Source organism: Microtus pennsylvanicus, chromosome 5 (genome assembly GCF_037038515.1).
Source record: "Microtus pennsylvanicus isolate mMicPen1 chromosome 5, mMicPen1.hap1, whole genome shotgun sequence".
In the NCBI taxonomy this organism is placed as follows: Eukaryota; Metazoa; Chordata; class Mammalia; order Rodentia; family Cricetidae; genus Microtus; species Microtus pennsylvanicus.
In genome coordinates this window covers 60812570-60830769 of record NC_134583.1, presented here as the reverse complement: position 1 = coordinate 60830769, position 18200 = coordinate 60812570, and the positions used below count along the sequence as shown (strand labels likewise).

General features: G+C 42.2%; 1 protein-coding gene across 8 annotated transcripts in view; it reads left to right on the top strand.

Moving 5' to 3' along the window:
- The window catches only part of LOC142849626 (laminin subunit alpha-1-like), an 82606-nt gene that overhangs the window by 33056 nt on the left and 31350 nt on the right, over window positions 1-18200 (top strand). For 4 of the 8 annotated variants that reach the window (XR_012910605.1, XR_012910603.1, XR_012910607.1 and 1 more), the window contains 2 exons: window positions 1959-2126; window positions 15866-15989. The gene's annotated coding sequence lies outside the window, so the exon portion shown is untranslated. Of the gene's footprint in view, window positions 1-1958; window positions 2127-3803; window positions 3881-15865; window positions 15990-16911; window positions 17260-18200 lie in introns of those variants that run through there. The other 4 variants (XR_012910604.1, XR_012910606.1, XR_012910601.1 and 1 more) reach the window with 3 other exon arrangements.

Here is an 18200-nt window from a genome sequence, read left to right as displayed (position 1 = left end):
TCCCAGCAACTAGTAGAAATGTTATTCCTAAAATTTTATTCATTACACAAGAAGCGATTGCATTAGACTCTTAAGTTTTGGTACTCAAAAAGTTAACTAGAAAAAAGATAAAACTCTTCAATTTGGACAGTAGTGGTTTTGGGAGAGGCTGCTTGTTTGTTTCCAGCTGCCCAGACCACGAAATAATCACACAGAAACTTTATTATTTGCAATACTGTTTGACCAATAGCTAAAGTGTATTTCTGGCTTACTCTTATATCTTAAATTAACCCATTTCTGCTATTTCATATTTTACTATGAGCCTCGTGGCCTACTGGTAAGGTTCTGACTGGCATTTTGAATCTCCGGTGGCAGCTCCATGGCTTCTCCTGACTCTGCCTTCTTTCTCCCAGAATTCAGTTTAGTTTTCCACACCTGGGTCAGTTCTGCCCTGCTATAGACCCAATGCAGTTTTCTTTATTAATCAACAGTAATCAAAGCACATCAGTGGTGGCATGCCTCTAATCCCAGCACTCAGGAAATAGAAGCAGGCAGATCTCTGTGAGCAAACTCTGTATCAAAAGAGCAGCAGAGGAAGACAGCCAGCTTCTACCTCCAGCCTCCACATATACATCTGCACACATACAAACTCATACATTCACATACACCAGGCACACACACATACATCTGCACACATACAAACTCATACATTCACATACACCAGGCACACACACATACATCTGCACACATACAAACTCATACATTCACATACACCAGGCACACACACATACATCTGCACACATACAAACTCATGCATTCACATACACCAGGCACACACACATATACATGCATGCAGAAGTGCACACACACGTACACACACGGTCTATGATAGTACCCATAATTCCAGCACATAGGAGGCTGAGGCAGGAGGACCAGGGCCAGCATGGACTACCTGTTTCAGAAAACAGGCAAACAAAGGACTAAAATAAAATGGTTTTAAAAACAAAACTTGTCTCACCTGTTTTCCACTTGAGACATTTTTTGGCTCTGAAGCCTGGTATAGGCCTCATTCTCCCGAGCTCCTTCTCAGGCAAGAAGTTCATATGTGCAGTAAGGTCAGGGGTCAAATCAGGGAGGGATACAGGACACAATCCAGACAGTTGCCATTGCAGTTGGCTCCTTACCAACAGTAACAGGCCCTGGCTAAGTACAAACAGCACCACAAGGGGGCGCATTGGGAATACAGACAAGAAGAAAGAAGCCAATCACTGTAATTAATATATCCTAGAATCGTGCTTTATTGCAGTGACTAAACACAATGATTTAAGGAAGCTTAAATTAAAGAATTAAAATATCAATTTTCTAAAACTTAAAGCCTACTCATTTTTCGTATCCCTCATAAGTAAGCCATACAGATAGAGAATTCAGAAGGCAATCATCATGGTTCCCCATAGGGATGATGTCTTCAGTATTGGCTCATCCACATTTAGTGCAATGTTCATCATGCAGTAATTATTCAATAAATACTTGTGAACTAATAAACGGACAATGAGATTTTCATGACCTTCAATAAAGGCTCATTCTGAAGACTCTTTATCAAACAGAAATCAGTGTGTCAGATCTATCAGCAGTGAGGATGGTGAAGATGAAAACTGAAGCCATTTAGAGGGTCTTAATTTCTTCTGAAACCAGGTCCCAATGTATCAAAGGAGACCTTGAACTTGCTAGGCAGTCAAGGATAACCTTAACTTCTGTTTTTCCTTCTCCAACCTTCTGAGAGCTGAGATTATAGGTTTGTGCCTCCCTGCCTGTTTAGGTGGTGCTGGGGATTGAACCCAGGTCATTGGGAATGCAAAGCAAGCACCCTATCAACCGAGCTGGTCTGGCAACCCCTAGTGCTAATATACACTTAGAAAGAGGAAACCAACTAAGGTACTCGGGAAATGGAAATGAAACCTGTGCTTTTACATTTTAACCAGGAGGCCCTGAAACTCATGAATGAAGTGCAAGAACATTTGGAGGAAGAAGAAAAGTTATGCCAGGCATCTTGTGTGGATTCCTGGGATGGATGCAGGCCATGTCTGGAAAGTAACTGCATGCGATTTTCCACAGCTTGCCAACCTGTTTGGTCCTCTGTGAAAAACACGGTAAGAGGAAAACGGAACTCACCATTTCGGGGTTCTTAAGACATCCAAGCCATCTTGATTTGTACATTATGTTAATTTTTAAAATGGAAATGATTGACATTGTTCTTTTATGATCTGGAATCTAACACTAATGCTACATATCATCACCTGAGTGTGCACCGTTTATAGTTTAGAATAACCATCAGTGTTTATTCCCCTTATCATTATACTCTGTAACTCCAATAGAAGTCAGAAGCCCTGACTTTGCATTGAATTCACTGTTTGTGGGCATGTTCCAAGTAGATAGTAAGCCCATTAATGCCAAACGTCATATTTTATGTGTCTTCCTGTGAGGGGGGCTTCCAATAGACATGTCTAACTGTATTTTTAATTACAGCCGTTTACTCCAGACTTCTTTTATAGCTTATCCTAGAAATCATGCATTTGAATCTCTTCCTCCTTCCCTCCTTCCCTCCCTCCCTCCCTCCCTCTTTCAGTTCTACATGTAGCCCAGGCTGTCTTCAAATTCAGTATGTAGCCACCACATCTGACCCTGATTATTCCACTCCTGAAGTGCTGGGTTACAGATGTGTGCCTTAACACTTAGGCTCACCGTTCTCTCCCTGTCTCGTGATTTATGGTAAACGTCTGTTCTGGAGACGCATCCTAGGTTGACCTTGAGTCCACCATTCCCCTGCTGTAGTCTCCCACGTGGTAGGATACAGATGTGCACATCATCCTTCTGTCAGCGTGCTTCTCCTCTTCTGAATTCCTTCAGGTCTCCTTTTGTCCTACGCATGTGTGGCCTGCAGAACTGGCACGTTTTCTTTTTACGCCCTCTGGCTGTCTTCTAGGCAGAGAAATTCGCAGAGGGCAGTGACCTATAAAGGATGTGCTCTGGGGGCTGGAGAGGTGACTCAGCGGTTAAGAGCACTGCCTGCTCTTCCAAAGGTCTTGAGTTCAATTCCCAGCAACCACATGGTGGCTCACAACCATCTCTAATGGGGTCTGGTGCCCTCTTCTGGCCTGTAGCCATACACACAGACAGATCATTTTATACATAATAAATAAATAAATAAATACATACATACATGGATGTGCTCTTCCCAGTAAATTCTTTGATTAGCCTGGATTTTCCTCCCCACTTCAGGAAGTGAGCCATGTACGAAATGGAATGACATTTTCCTCTTTGTATTAGTGTGTGCATAATCATAGTATTCTTCTGGCTTGGCAGTGCCACACTCAATTACAAAAGCGCAGCCTCTAGGATAGGGATTGTGCCAAATTAAGTTGATGACATTGTAAAGCACAATTAATAAAAACTCAGAGACAGATATTGGGGTTCAACCTGAAGGTCAGAAAAGCAAAGCAGCCAGCCACTGGCTCTTACCTTGACCTCAGTCCAAAAACGGGGATCCTACCTCCAGGAAACCTCAGAATGAGGCTGACTGAGAGCTGTCTCCTCCCATCTTATAATCCTTTCTAGCTCTGGGATTAGCAGCGTGCACTGCTGCCGCCTGGTTTCTATGGCAAGCTAGTGTGGCTACTGGGATTAAAGGTGTGTGTCACCACGGCCTGGTGTGTAAGGCTGGCCAGTGTGGCTGTTTACTTTTCTGAGATTCAGGCCAGCTTTATTTATTAAAATACAAGTGAAATGCCACCACACCATTGTTGATTGCGTCCGCTCCACTTTTACAGCCACGGTCCTCCTCTGATTGCCAGAGTGTCGTGAGATGAGTGCTGGAGACAGGATATTTGGAAGTCGTTCTCATCTGTGTCGGACATGTAACTTTACGAACTTTTCTCGGGGCTTGTGTTTTGTAGTTGTTGTTTTCTGAGGTTGGGTCTTGCTATGTTACACAGGGTTGTCTCCACTCCTTGGCTTTAGTAAGGTCCCCTCCCGCTCACTCCCCGGAGGAGCTAGAACTGTAGGCATGTGCCGCCTTGTCCAGCTCCAAAGTTTTGTTTCTATGAATGGAATCAGTAAACAAAAGCTGGCAGAGGAGAGGCAGGCAATCCATCCAGACCTCTTTCTGGGACAGGCATAGGTCCTGTGCAGATTCCAGAATAGTTGTTTGCACAGTAGGAAACTCATGCTCCAGGAGTAATATTCCATAGCTGGTGACACCCAAAACATTCTAGCACTGTTTTGTAAAGACAGCTGAGGTCTGCCCAGACTAGAGGTCACAGAGCGTGACTGCTAGAAAATCTTCTTCCACTGAATGATACTCAAATTTCTGTGACTAGGGTTTCATTCATTCTTTTGACTGTAACCAGCGGGGCATTGTCGCTGTTAATTTACAAATGCCACTAAGAAGCCTAAGATAGAACCATCCCTAAGCTATATCTGGCATCTGTGGCTCAGTGTAGATGTGCTAGTTTTTTTCTTTCCATGTATAAAGACGGTACCGTTCTACTAAATTATAAACAACAACAATTATAACCAGAAGCTATAAAATAACAGCATTCTTTATAGTTCTAAGGCAAATTTCCCAGTAGCCTATAGTCCATGACCTATCAGCTGCTGTCATAATATCAGGTTATAACTTGTCTACTATATTTTGATCTTTTTAGCCATCAGTGAGTGAGTCTAAGCCATGGGGAGTTTCTGGTTCCATTTCCACAGTTAAAGTTAAGACCTCGCATAAGAAAGGTGATATATCATTTCAAAGTCAGCCACCTTTTCCTACCTTGTACAGAACTTATTTTAGAATGACTACCAAAGGATAACTTTAAATATTGCAGGAAGAAGTGGAACAGAAAGGCAAACATCTTAATTTTCTTTCCCTGCTCCACACTAGCCACAGATGGAACAATTTCTCAGGGAGATGTGCTGATTTGTCTTGCCCCTCAGTGAAGATGAGAAGAAACCTCTGCTGTCACACAGCTGGCAAAGAAAGATTTACAAGTGGTACAGATGGGGAACCTGTTCAGTCATCTGGCTGTGGATGGGAAATATCTCTTCAACACGAGCTTTTAAATTCCCATACAGATGAGGCAAGAATTTGACCAGAATTTTCAATCATACTTTATGTCCAATTTAACTTAAAGGAGCCATACTTTTCCCCAGTTTTTTTATTCTTTTATTGAGCCATATATTTATCTCCACTCCCCTCCCTTCCTCTTCTCTCTCTCCCCTCTCCCAGGGTTCCCATGCTTCCAGTTTACTCAGGAGATCTTGTCTTTTTCTACATCCCATGTGGATTAGATCCATGTATATCCCTCTTAGGGTCCTCATTGTTGTCTAGGTTCTCTGGGATTGTGAATTGTAGTCTGGTTTTTCTTTGCTTTCAATCTAAAAGCCACTTATCAGTGAGTACATGGGATATTTGTCTTCCTGGGAGTGGGTTACCTCACTCAATATGATGTTTTCTAGATCAATCCATTTGCTCACAAATTTCGAGATGTCATTGTTTTTTTCTGCAGTGTCGTATTCCATTGTGAAGATGTACCACATTTTCCTTATCCATTCTTTGGTAGAGGAGCATTTAGGCTCTTTCCAGGTTCTGGCTATGACGAACAATGTTGCTATGAACATAGATGAGTGGGTGACCCTGCAGTACAACTGAGCATCCTTTGGGTATACACCCAAAAGTGGTATTGCTGGGTCTTGAGGAAGGTTGTCTCCTAATTTTCTGAGAAATTGCCATAGTGATAACCAAAGTAGCTGTACCAGTTCTCACTCCACCAGCAACAGAGAAGTGTTCCCTTTACCCCACATCCTCTCCAGCATGAGTAGTCATCGGTGTTTTTGATCCTGGCCTTTCTTACAGGTGTAAGATGGAATCTCAGAGTTGTTTCGATTTGCATTTCCCTGATAGCTAAAGATGATGAGCATTTACTTAAGTGTCTTTCAGCCATTTTAGATTCCTCTGTTGAGAGTTCTCTGCTTAGGTCTGTACCCCATTTTTTTATTGGGTTATTTGTTCTTTTGATGACCAATTTCTTGAGTTCTTTATATGTTTTGGAGATTAGTCCTCTGACCAATGTGGGGTTGGTGATGATCTATTCCCATTCTGTAGGCTGCCATTGTCTTGCTGATCATGTCCTTGCTTTTACAGAAGCTCAGTTTCAGGAGGTCCCATTTATTTATTGTTGCTCTCAGTGACTGTGCTTCTGGGGTTATATTTAGGAAGTGTTCTCCTTGCTAATGTGCTTAAGTGTACTTCCCACTTACTCTTCTATGAGGTTCAGATGTGGTTGGCTCTATGTTGTGGTCTTTGAACCATTTGGCTTTGAGTTTTGTGCATGGCAATAGATATGGATCTATTTTCATTTTTCTACGTGTTGATATACAGTTACGACAGCACCACTTGTTGAATATGCCTTCTTTTTTCCATTTTATATTTCTTGCTTCTTTGCCAAAAATCAGATGTTCATAGTTACAAGTTGAGTCCTTGATTTGTTCCCATTGGTCCTCCTGTCTGTTTTTATGCCAATACCAGGCTGTTTTCAGAACTCTAGCTCTGTAGTAGAGTTTGAAATCAGGGATTATGATGCCTCCAGACGTTTCTTTGCTGTACAGGATTGTTTTGGCTATCCTGGGTTTTTTGTTTTTCCATATAAAGTTGAACACCATTCTTTCGAGGTCTGTGAAGAATTTTGCTGAAATTTTGATGGGCATTGCACTGAATCTGTAGATGTCTTTCGGTAAGATTGCCATTTTTACTATGATAATTCTACCTACCCAAGAGCATGGGAGATCTTTCCATTTTTTGGTGTCTTCTTCAATTTCTTCCATCAATGATTTAAAGTTCTCGTCATACAGGCCTTCCACTTGTTTGGTTAGAGTTACTCTGAGATATTTTATGCTTTTTGTGGCTATTATGAAGGGTAATGTTTCCCTGATTTCTTTCTCACCTCATTTAGCATTTGTATATAGGAGGGCTATTGATTTTTTTTTTAGTTAATTTTTTTATCCTGCTACATTACTGAAGGTGTTTATGAGTTGTAGAAGTTACTTGATAGAATTTTTGGGGTCGCTTATGTAAATTATCATATCATAGCAAATAGTGAGAGTTTGACTTCTTTTCCAATTGTCTCCCCTTGATCTCCTTTTGTTGTCTTATTGCTCTAGCAGTAAGAGAGAGTGGACAACCTTGTCTTGTTCCTGATTTCAGTGGGATTGCTTTGAGTTTCTCTCCCTTTAGTTTGATGTTGGCTGTTGACTGGCTGTATATTGCCTTTATTATGTTTAGGTATGTTTGTTGTATCCCTGCATTCTCCAAGACTTTATCATGAAGGGATGTTGTATTTTGTCAAAGGCTTTTTAAGAATCTAATGAAATGATCATTTTTTTCTGGTTTGTTTATATGGTGGATTACATTGACAGATTTTCATATATGAACTCTGCATCTCTGGGATGAAGCTGACTTGATGATGGTCAGTGATTGTTCTGATGTGTTCTTGGATTCGGTTAGCCAGTATTTTATTGGGTATTTTTGCATCAATGTTCATGAGTGAAACTGATCTGTAATTCTCTTTCTTAATAATGTCTTTATGTGGACTGGGTATCAGGATAATTGTAGCCTCATAAAAGGCATTTGGCAATATTCTTTCAGTTTCTATATTGTGGAACATTTTTGAGAAGTATTGTTATTCTTTTTTGAAAGTCTTGTTGAATTCTTCGCTGAAACCATTTGGCCCTGGGCTTTTTTTTTGGTTGGAAGACTTTTGATGACTGTTTCTATTTCTTTAGCACTTATATGTCTGTTTAATTTGCTTATCTGGTCTTGATTTAATTTTGGTAGGTGATGTTTATCCAGAAAGTTGTCCATTTACTTTAAGTTTTCCAATTTTGTGGAGTATAGGTTTTTGAAATATGACCTGATGATTCTCTGGATTTCCTTTCTGTCTGTTGTTATTTCCTCTTTTCACTTCTGATTTTGGATAGTCTCTTACTACCTTTTAGTTAGTTTGGATAAAGGTTTGTCTGTTTTGTTGATTTTCCTTAAATAACCAACTTTTTTTTCTTTTTTCTTTTTTTTATTGAAAAAAAATTTCTGCCTCCTCCCTTCCTCCCATTTCCCTCCCCTTCCTCCCACTCCTCCCCCCTCCCCCCACTCCTCTCCCCCTCCCTCTCCAGTCCAAAGAGCAGTCAGGGTTCCCTGCCCTGTGGAAAGTCCAAAGTCCTCCCCCCTCCATCCAGGTCTAGGAAGGTGAGCATCCAAACTGCCTAGGCTCCCACAAAGCCAGCATATGCAGTAGGATCAAAACCCAGTGCCATTGTCCTTGGCTCCTCAGCAGCCCTCATTGTCCGCCATATTCAGAGAGTCCGGTTTTATTCCATGCTTTTTCAGCCACAGTCCAGCTGGCCTTGGTGAGCTCCCAATAGATCAGCCCCACTGTCTCCGTGGGTGGGTGCACCCCTTGTGGTCCTGACTTCTTTGCTCATGTTCTCCCTCCTTCTGCTCCTCATTGGGACATTGGGAGCTCAGTCCAGTGCTCCAGTGTGGGTCTCTGTCTCTATCTCCATCCATCGCCAGATGAAGGTTCTATGGTGAAATGCAAGATGTTCATCAATATGGCTATAAGATAGGGTCATTTCAGGTTCCCTATCCTCAGCTGCCCCAGGAACTAACTGGGGACATCGCCCTGGGCACCTGGGAGCCCCTCTAGGTCCAAGTCTCTTGCCAACCCTAAGATGGCTCCCTTAATTAAGATATGTGCTTCCCTGCTCCCATATCCAACCTTCCTTTATCCCAATCATCCCATTTCCTCAAGTTCCCCCCATCCTCCCCTTCTCACTTTTCTCTCCCCATCTCCCCATACCCCCCTCCCACCCCACCCCCAAGATCCCAATTTTTTGCCTGGGAATCTTGTCTACTTCCCATAACCAGGAGGATAGCTATATGTTTTCCTTTGGGTTCACCTTCTTATTTAGCTTCTTTAGGATATCAAATTATAGACTCACTGACCTTTATTTATGGCTAGAAACCAATTATGTCTCCTTGACTCTTTATATTGTTTTCTTTGTTTCTATTTTGTTGATTTCAGCTGTCAATTTGTTTATGTCCTGCCATTTAGTCCTCCTGAGTTTGCTTCTTTTTTATCTAGAGTTTGCAAATGTTCTGTTAACTCACTACTGTGGGATTTTTCCAGCTTCTTTATATAGGTATTTGGTGCTATGAACTTTCCTCTTTAACACTGCTTTCATTGTGTCCCAATAATTTGGGTATGTTGTGTAACCATTTTCATTAAATTTTAGGAAATCTTCAATTTCTTACTTGACCCATTGATGATTCAAGTAAGCATTGTTTAATTTCCATGTGTTTGTGGGCTTTCTGGAATTAGTGTTGCTGCTGAATTCTAATTTTAAGCTATGGTGATCTGATAACATACATGGGGTTCTTTCAGGTTTTTGTTTTTGTTTTTGTTTGTGGTATCTGTTGTGGTTTGCCTTGTTACCTAGTATGTGGTCAGTTGTTGAGAAAGTTCTGTGAGGTGCTGAGATAGAATGTTCTATAGATGTCTTTTCAGTTCATTTGAGTCATAGCATCTGCTAGTACCCTTACTTTTCTGTTAGTTTTCTGTCTGACAGATTAGTTCAGTGGTGAGAGTGGGGTGTTGAAGTTTCCCACTATTAGAATGGAGGATTTAAGCTTTAATAGTGCTTCTTTTACATATGAGGGTGTCCTTGTATTTGGGGCATAAATGTTCAGTATTGAGATTTTCTCTTGATGGATTTTTCCTTTGACTAATATGAAATGTTTTTCTTTGTCTCTTTTGATTAATTTTCATTTGAAGTCTATTTTGTTATATATTTGGATAGCTACATCAGTTTCTTTCTTAGGTCCATTTCACTGGAAATTTTTTTCCCAAAACTTTACTCTGAGGCGATGTCTGTCTTTGAGGTTGAGGTGTGTTACTTGAATGCATCAGAAGGATGCATTCTGTTTTTGTATCCAATCTGTTAGCCTGTGTTTCTTTTTCTTTTTTGAATTGTTGAGACAGGGTTTCTCTGTAGCTTTTTAGTTCCTGTCCTGAAACTAGCTCTTGTAGACCAGGCTGGCCTTGAACTCACAGAGATCCTCCTGCCTCTGCCTCCTGAGTGCTGGGATTAAAGGCATGCGCCACCACCGCCCGGCTAGCCTGTGTTTTTTATAGGTGAGTTGAGTCCATTTATATTAAGGGATATTAACGACCAGTGATTGGTAGTTCCTGATATTCTAGTTTTCATTGTTGGTGATGTTATTGTGTGTTTTTCCATTCTTTGGAATTTGCTGCTGTGAGATCATATGTTGTCTGTGGTTTTGTGCATGTAACCAACTTCCTTGGGTTGAAGTTTTCCTTCTAGTACTTTCTTTAGTGCTGGATTTTTGGCTAGGTATTAGTGAAATCCTGTTTTGTCATGGAATATCTTCTTTTTTCCTTCTATGGTGATTGAAAGTTTTGCTGGGTATAGTAGTCTGGGCTGGCATCCGTGGTCTCTTAATGTCTGTATAACTCTTGACCAGGACCTTCTGGCTTTCATTGTTTCCATTGAGAATTCAAGTGTAATTCTGATAGGTCTGCCTTTATATGTTACTTGGCATTTTTCCTTTGCACCTCTTAATATTCTTTCTTTATTTTGTATGTTTAGTGTTTGATTTTTATGTGGCAAGGGGACTTTTTTTTTCCAGTCTATTTGGTGTTCTGTAAGCTTCTTGTATCTTCATATGCATATTTTTCTTTAGGTTGGGGAAGTTTTCTTCTATGATTTTTATGAATATATTTTCTGTGCCTTTGAGCTGGAGTTTTTCTACTTCTTCTATACTTATTATTCTTAGGTTTGGTCTCTTTATGGTGTCCCATATTTCCTGGATAATTTGTGTTAAGCTTTTGCTATATTTAATGTTCTCTTTGACCGAGTCAGTTTACTCTGTTGTATCTTCAGTGCTTGCGATTCTCTCTTCCATCTCTTGTATTTTGCTGTTTATGCTTGCTTTTGTGGTTCCTGATCATTTTCTCATAATTTCTGTTTCTATAATTCTCTTAAGTTTGTGTTTTCTTTATTGTCTCTAATTTGCTATTCAAGACTTTAATCATTTCTTTCACCTGTTTGATTGCTTTTTCTTGGTTTTCTTTAGGGATTTGTTGATTTCTTCTAATTTTTCATTTGTACTTTCCTCCATTTTTTGAGAGAAATTTTTATTTCCTCAAACATTCTCCTAAAGTTATTTTTAGGTCATTTTCTTCTGCTTCATCTATATTTGGCTATTCAAGCATTGCTGTTGTAAGGCCACTCGTTTTTATTGATTTATTTCCAATGTTGTTGTTATCCCCCCTCCGTACCTCCCCCCTACCTGTGCAAAGGACTTTGGCCCAGGCCTGCTCCCTCAGTGGTGGCTCCCTTGTACTTGCTCCTGTGAGGTGCTGCCTCAGGCCTGCTTTGGTGGAGATTGCTGTTTTAGACTTGCTCTGGTGGAGGTCGCTGGCTCAATCCTGTTTCTATATATATCCCTGGCCTGGGCCTGCTCCCATGTAGGTCCCTGGCTTGGGATTAGTCCTGAAAAGTTCTCTGTCTCAGGCCTGCTCCCTCAGCAGTTCCTCCCTAATACTGATCCTGTGGGGATTGCTGCCTCAGGCCTGCTCTGGTGGAGGTGGCTGGCTCAGTCCTATTTCTGTATATATTTCTCTGGCCTGAGCCTGCTCCCACAGAGGTTGCTGGCTTAGGCCCAGTCTTGAAGAGGTCTCTGCCTCAGGCCTGCTCCCTCAGTGGTTCTTCCCTTGTACCTGCTCCTGTGGGGGTTGCTGCCTCAGGCCTGCTCTGTCAGAGGTTGCTGGCTCGGGCCTCACTTTCCCCAGTTTTATCCAAAGAGCTAACCAAAAAGAGAACCTGGGCAAAGGTGGAGCATTCTCAATGTCTTCCAGCTGTTTCATAATTTCAGCTTCTCTTTTATAAAACCCAAAACCACGTGTCTATTGGTGATACAGTCCACAGTGGGATGGGTTCTCCCACATCAATCATTAATCAAGAATATGCCCCTACAGACTTGCCTACGGGCCGATGTGATGGAGGCATTTTCTCCACTGACATTTCCTCTTCTCAGATGATTCTAGCTGGTTGACAAAATAAAAGTAAAGGAAAAGCTGAGTGACAATTAACCTAGTGTATAAACTAAAGATATGACCACTGTGTGCTATGGTTAAGGAGAAGGTTTTATTGTAGGTAAGAGAGACAACAGCCAGAAGCATCTGGAACAGTCCAGAGCAGGGAGAGAAAAAGTCAATTGAACATGGCCAACAGACTGGAGCTGGGCAGGAGAGAAGCAGAAGAGCAGAACTGAAAGAGGAACAGGAACAGGGAGAGAGGGAGAACATGGGAGAAAGAAGGGAAGGAAAGGAGGAAGATAGAGAGAGGCAGACAAAGAGAGTGAGCATAGACAGAACAGCAGGGTCATAAGGACAATGAGTAGCTGTGGGGAGGGAAGTCTGTGGGCTGGGGGAGTTCAGGGTAGGGGAGGAGGTGAGAAGGGCTAGGATGCTAGCATTGACTTTGAAATGTGTAACAGGTACTGAAGGAGCCTGGAGGCGAGGAAGGGTTTTAATATGCTACTAGGCACCACAGGTGGCCATTTGTCCATTCTGTCTTTTGGAAATTTGGGAAAATGGAGTTTCCTTTGAACCTGACACCTAGAGTCCCAAACTACATAGTTTTGGAAAGCACTGACGTATTCCTGGAGTCTAGAAGACTGTGTGCCTGAGAGGACTAGAAACACACCTAGAGAGTATGAGCTTGTCCTAAGGTTCTGCATCTGGAGGACATTGGAGGCTCTTCCCAAGGAGGAGAGGCCTGAGACATAGTTCTCGGCTGTTTGGCTCAGTGTTGCAGGCATAGCCCACGGGTACCCAGAGTCACTCAGCAAAGACTGGAAGATTTGGTTGTTGTTCTTGTTCCCAGGAATTTAAAGAAACCTTTGTCTAATTATTAACTGCATCTGGGAAAATCAGTGTCTGTACACAACAAAGGACACAGATGTTAGAGAATCTGTTGGGGAAAGTCACACAAGAAGCTCCAAGACTGTGACAAGCAGCAAGAACAGTCTTGGGATGGAAGACGAGCTTTCAAAAACACCATTTAAAATATCTGGTTTTTAAAATGACAATACAGTATGATAAAATAGAACTCACAAAAGACAGAGCAATCAACCAAAATGCTAATTGAAAAGGCCCAGATTTCAGCCCTATTTAAACAAAGATTTAAGTTAGCCACTTTAAAATATGTTTAAAAAAAGCCATGTCTAAGGAACTAAGAGAAAGTATAATGTTATTATAAAGAATATTAATAAAAGGAAAACTACAATGAAGAGGTGGGTAGAGATTACAGAGTCGGGAGCTCCAATAAACACAATGAAGATGTCACCACCAGAGCCCCATTTCGAATGTGAACAGGCAGCAGAAAGAATCCACAGACCGGGAGACGGGCCAACTGAAGCTATCCCGAAAAAGGGAAGAGTGGGTAGAAAGGAAACTAGGGCTTTAGGTGATTCCTCCAAATGCATGAAGAATGTAAGTCATCACCATGCTCACAACAAGAAGCTGAACAAACTGAAAATCAACAGCTCTACAGCAGTCAATTAGAGAGTTGAAGTCAGGACAGAGAGTCAGCCCACCCACACAGACAGGTTAATAGAACCACGGGCTCAACAACCCCAGTGAGATCCTACTCTGGTCATTACAGTATGTCCTGGAGTTAGGGGCGAGACAGCTGCAGAGTTGTGACCTCCTGGATGCCCAGTCTGAAAGTGGGAAAGATGTATTTTAAATATATTTTTAATTTTACAGGATTGAAAATTAATAGGTTGCCTTGAGTCTCAGACATGGTCTTGGAATTTTTAGTATAATTAAAAAATTTTATATATATATATATATATATATATATATATATATATATATACATATTTCTTAAACTACGTATAATTTGTACTTCCAGTCGAGATGCATACTTGGATATCTGTGATCCTAGGTGACAGGTGTAACGTTAGGCTCTAAAGGAAGGGACTCAGTTAACTTGATTCAGATGAAAACTAAATGTGCTCATCACAGAAATGCTTCTGTTCCTGGTAAGAAATCTGGCTTCTGAACAAAGCCTCAAACAAGAGTAATCTCAGTAAGAGGGATGGATCTTTCTCTTAGGTTATCTTACATTTTCAACTATAAAAAGATGGAGCCTGAAAAGAAACTGACAAAAAAAATCATACAATAAACCTGACTAAAATAGGGATTCTCTTTAACTTCTTGTTTTGCAGCTATTTCACCATGAGGTGTGAGACACGGCCAGTGTGGCCGAGCGTGTGCTTGAATCCTAGTGAACAGCTTCACCTCATTTCACTGTGCAACTGTACACAGTCAAACACTTGTAGCTTATAATGTCAAGGGTGTTTAAAACCTCAATCCATGATTCTGTTTAAATAATTGAAACAGTAGACCAGGTTCTGATTGGCAGACTCTCAACTGTTAGACTTTAAATGATATAAAATAGTCTCTAATTCTTGAAGTTAAAATATGACTAGAGGTGGGACAGAATTCGGCATTGTGATGAAAGGGGCTGTGGCTGATGTCACAGAGGTTGGCTTGGAGCTGGTGGTAGTTTCTAGCAGCCCTGGCAGACCTTATCCTTCCCTCGGTGGAATACGTCGGTCTGTCTCTGAACTGCTCTAAGGGAGTTGTTTAGATCCTTTTTTCAAATCACGGGTTTGAGAAATTGCAGGTTTCTGAAGCAGCCTATATAAGAAACCTTCTCCTTCTCTTTGGAGGTGTGTGCGCACACACGTGTGCACGCACGTGCGTGCGCGTGCTCTAAATAATTGTTGTTAATTCGGTGCTAGGCATCTTTGGTAAGTATGCTTTGTAGTCATATTGTTTTCTGTAGTCTCTGGGCGTGCTGCTCCCCAGTTTCTGATAGTAGAGTAAGTCCAGGAAAGGGGGACTCGGTGGGAGGGCTAAGTGTTTAGCAGGGAGACACATAGCCTGCTAGAAGACAGAACGAGGCACAAGAAACTCCAGAGAAAGCTGGCTCATGGTCTGAGCAGGTCTGTTTCAGCCTCAGCAATGGGTTGACTATACACCTTCAGAATCTTTTTAACCCTGAGATAGCTTAACCTATTTGTTTGTGGGGGTCTCCCACCCCTCAAAACATCATTTAACTAATTTTTTTCTCAGCAGTGTAGGGCAGTAACATTTTGAAGTGTCATTCCCTCAGTCCATGAAACCGGTCTGCCCAATGTACTTGGTGGAGGAACTTCTGACTCAGGGAGCACAGTTGGGAAGGTGTGGGAAGCTCCAGTGCAGGCTTTTCATTCGCTCAGGGTCCTTCACATCCTCTGAACAGTAATTACTTTCTTTGTCGTCCTTGTCTCCTGGTATCTGGATTTTACAATCAAACCTTCTTTTTTGTTGTTGTTTTTGGTTTTTTGTTTGATTTTTTGTTTTTGTTTTTTGAGACAGGGTTTCCCTGTGTAGCTTTGGACCCTGTCTTGGAAACAAGCTCTGTAGACCAGGCTGGCCATAAACTCAGAGATCTGCCTGTTTCTGACTCCTGAATGTTGGGATTAAAGTCATGTGCCACTACTGCCTGGCTCAAATCCCTTTTCAACCACAAATAAACTCTCTTACCCACTGAGGTCAGCGTGGACCTCCCTCGACAGAGTTCCTTCTAGTTACACACATGAAGATCCATGTTTGGGACCTTTCTTCTTCACTGGGGGATGAGACATGTGGCCAAGTGGCTGCTGGCTTTGGGAGTGAAGCCACCCCCTCTGCCGGATCTTCTCCTCCAGGTGTGAAGATGATAGAAGTGAATACGAAGATCGCCGTCAGCGTGGCATGCAGCATGCTGGCTCTTGCGCTTGTGCTCACAATTTTTGTATTTTATCTCGTCTTGAAAGCAGTCAAGAAATTCAAGTAAGTCACTTGAGTAGGAGTGAAAAACACTTTTACAGTGGTACACTGGGCCCTCTGTGGGAGCAGGGTCATTTCTTACTATAGTGACCTCTTGTAGGGGAAAGTCAAGGGCCACTGTCAGATTTGAGAGGATGGGGGCAGAGGTGTTCCTTCTAGCTTGGAGCTGAGAGCTTACAAGTCCACTGTTTTCAGCCTGGACTCACTCTCTCTCTCTGTGCGTGTGTGTGTGTTTAGGTGTGTGTTTGCCCGTGTACCAAAGCACGCATATGCCAGCATTGATTTCTGTCACCAGGGAGTGTGCCTTCAGGTGTTTAACAGGACCCTGGCTGAGCACCCTTTCCCCCTCTGACACTGTAGACTGGGGAATCCACAGAGGATGCCTTGGGCATGAGCTGTCTCCTACTCACACACAGTATGGCTATAGCGACCCCTTCCTACTCACTGGGGAGCTCACATGTCCCCTCATTCATTGTCAACGGCTGTGGGAAAAGTGACATGGGTCAAGAGAATAGACTCCATAGAAGACAGCTGACAGGGATGGAAGAGAGACAAGAGATGTCTGAAGTTTGGGAGAGGCAGGCTGTCAGCAGTAATGGTGTCCTTTCTCGGGACTTAGATGGTGGAGACCAGAGCTGAGCCCAGCCAACTCTAGCACCTTCTTCATCATTCCCACCTCTCATGGGCCTATAACAGCCATTGGGGTGCAAGTCACTCTTCCTTGCTTGAACCTTTGCAACCTGGGTTCACATGCATAGCAACTGTAGGAGAGGAAAAGATACGGAAGGAACAGAGAACTTTACCCCAAGGCTGGTGTCACATGTATAATGCGCTTCAGCCCTGACTTTCCCATACAGCCCTCATGACTGTAGAAGCTCACTGGAAAGGACAATTCAAAACTAATTTTGTGTGTGTCTTTTCTAAGATTTGCAAATCGTGTAGATGTCGAAAGCTGTATTGAATCACCCAAGTTCACTCCAGAAAAGATCATCGGGGCCAAACCCATTAATGCCAAGACTTGTACCCTCCACTACTGTGACGAGTGTAGCATCTGTGCAGATTCTGGCACCCTGCCACCTTGTTTCTGTGACACCAACAGAGGACTCTGACATGGCTGAGGCGGAACCCAAAATTATCACAATCAGTATTTCTTTGTCAGTAGAATATTTAAGTTTTCAAATTATTTTGTTATGTTTGTACTCTTGTTTACTCTCTAATATGGTTTTATGTTCTTTGTATAAATGCACAATATTAAAAATAGTCTTATACCTTCACATGGTGGTGCTGATGGTTATGAACGTCCTTTTTTCCTAACGTTTTAGCTCATTTTGAGGCTTGAGCCTATATTACTATGTTGCAATATAAGCAGAGAATTAGAGTAGAAAATAAAAAAGGGACATGTAGGCAATACTAAAGATGGGATATCATTTTGTGAAATGCCTAAATTTTAGAAGTTTTTAAAATTATGTTTAAGACTGAAACTTCCTAAGCCCAAGAGAAAAATGATTCCTCTGTGATGACTTTCTTAGGGTGAGGGCTGAGTAGAGATCTCTTACAATGGTGCCTGGGGCACAGTGCGTGATGAGAGCTGGGACCTGACAGATGCCAAGGTGGTGTGCCAGCAGCTTGGCTGTGGTGTGGCCATGTCAGCCCCAGCTGAGAGCTACTTTGAGAGAGGCATAGGCCATATCATGCTGGATGATGTGCAGGGCATGGGGGATGAAGCCAAGGTGTGGCAATGCACACATCACGGATGGTTCTCCCACAACTGTGGGCACCAAGAGGATGCCAGCGTGGTTTGCTCAGGTGAGTGGCAAGGCTTGCATCACATCTCAGAGACAGAGCTTTGCCAACCCCAGCCATTGGGAAGGAGGATGTCAATACCAGCAGGCAAACTGTCAGCAGTGAGCTCTGGGATTTGAGGCAATTTTTAAAGTCAATTGACTTAAGAGTTAGTTTTTGAGCATGCAATTATATGAATGGTCAGTATTAGCAGACATCTTATACCTGGCCTTGCATGGCTGGGTGCTGGTAGCAATCCAGTATCCACCAAGGGTTCTGTGAATGACAGACTGTCTACAACCAGGATGTGAATTTTCAGTCCACACCCAGGGCTAACGTAGAGACGAGCGCATTTGTACTCAGCTGATCAGGCCCTCAAAGGCATATCCAACCCCACATTCAGGACCACATTCTCTAAGTATTGCCTGACTG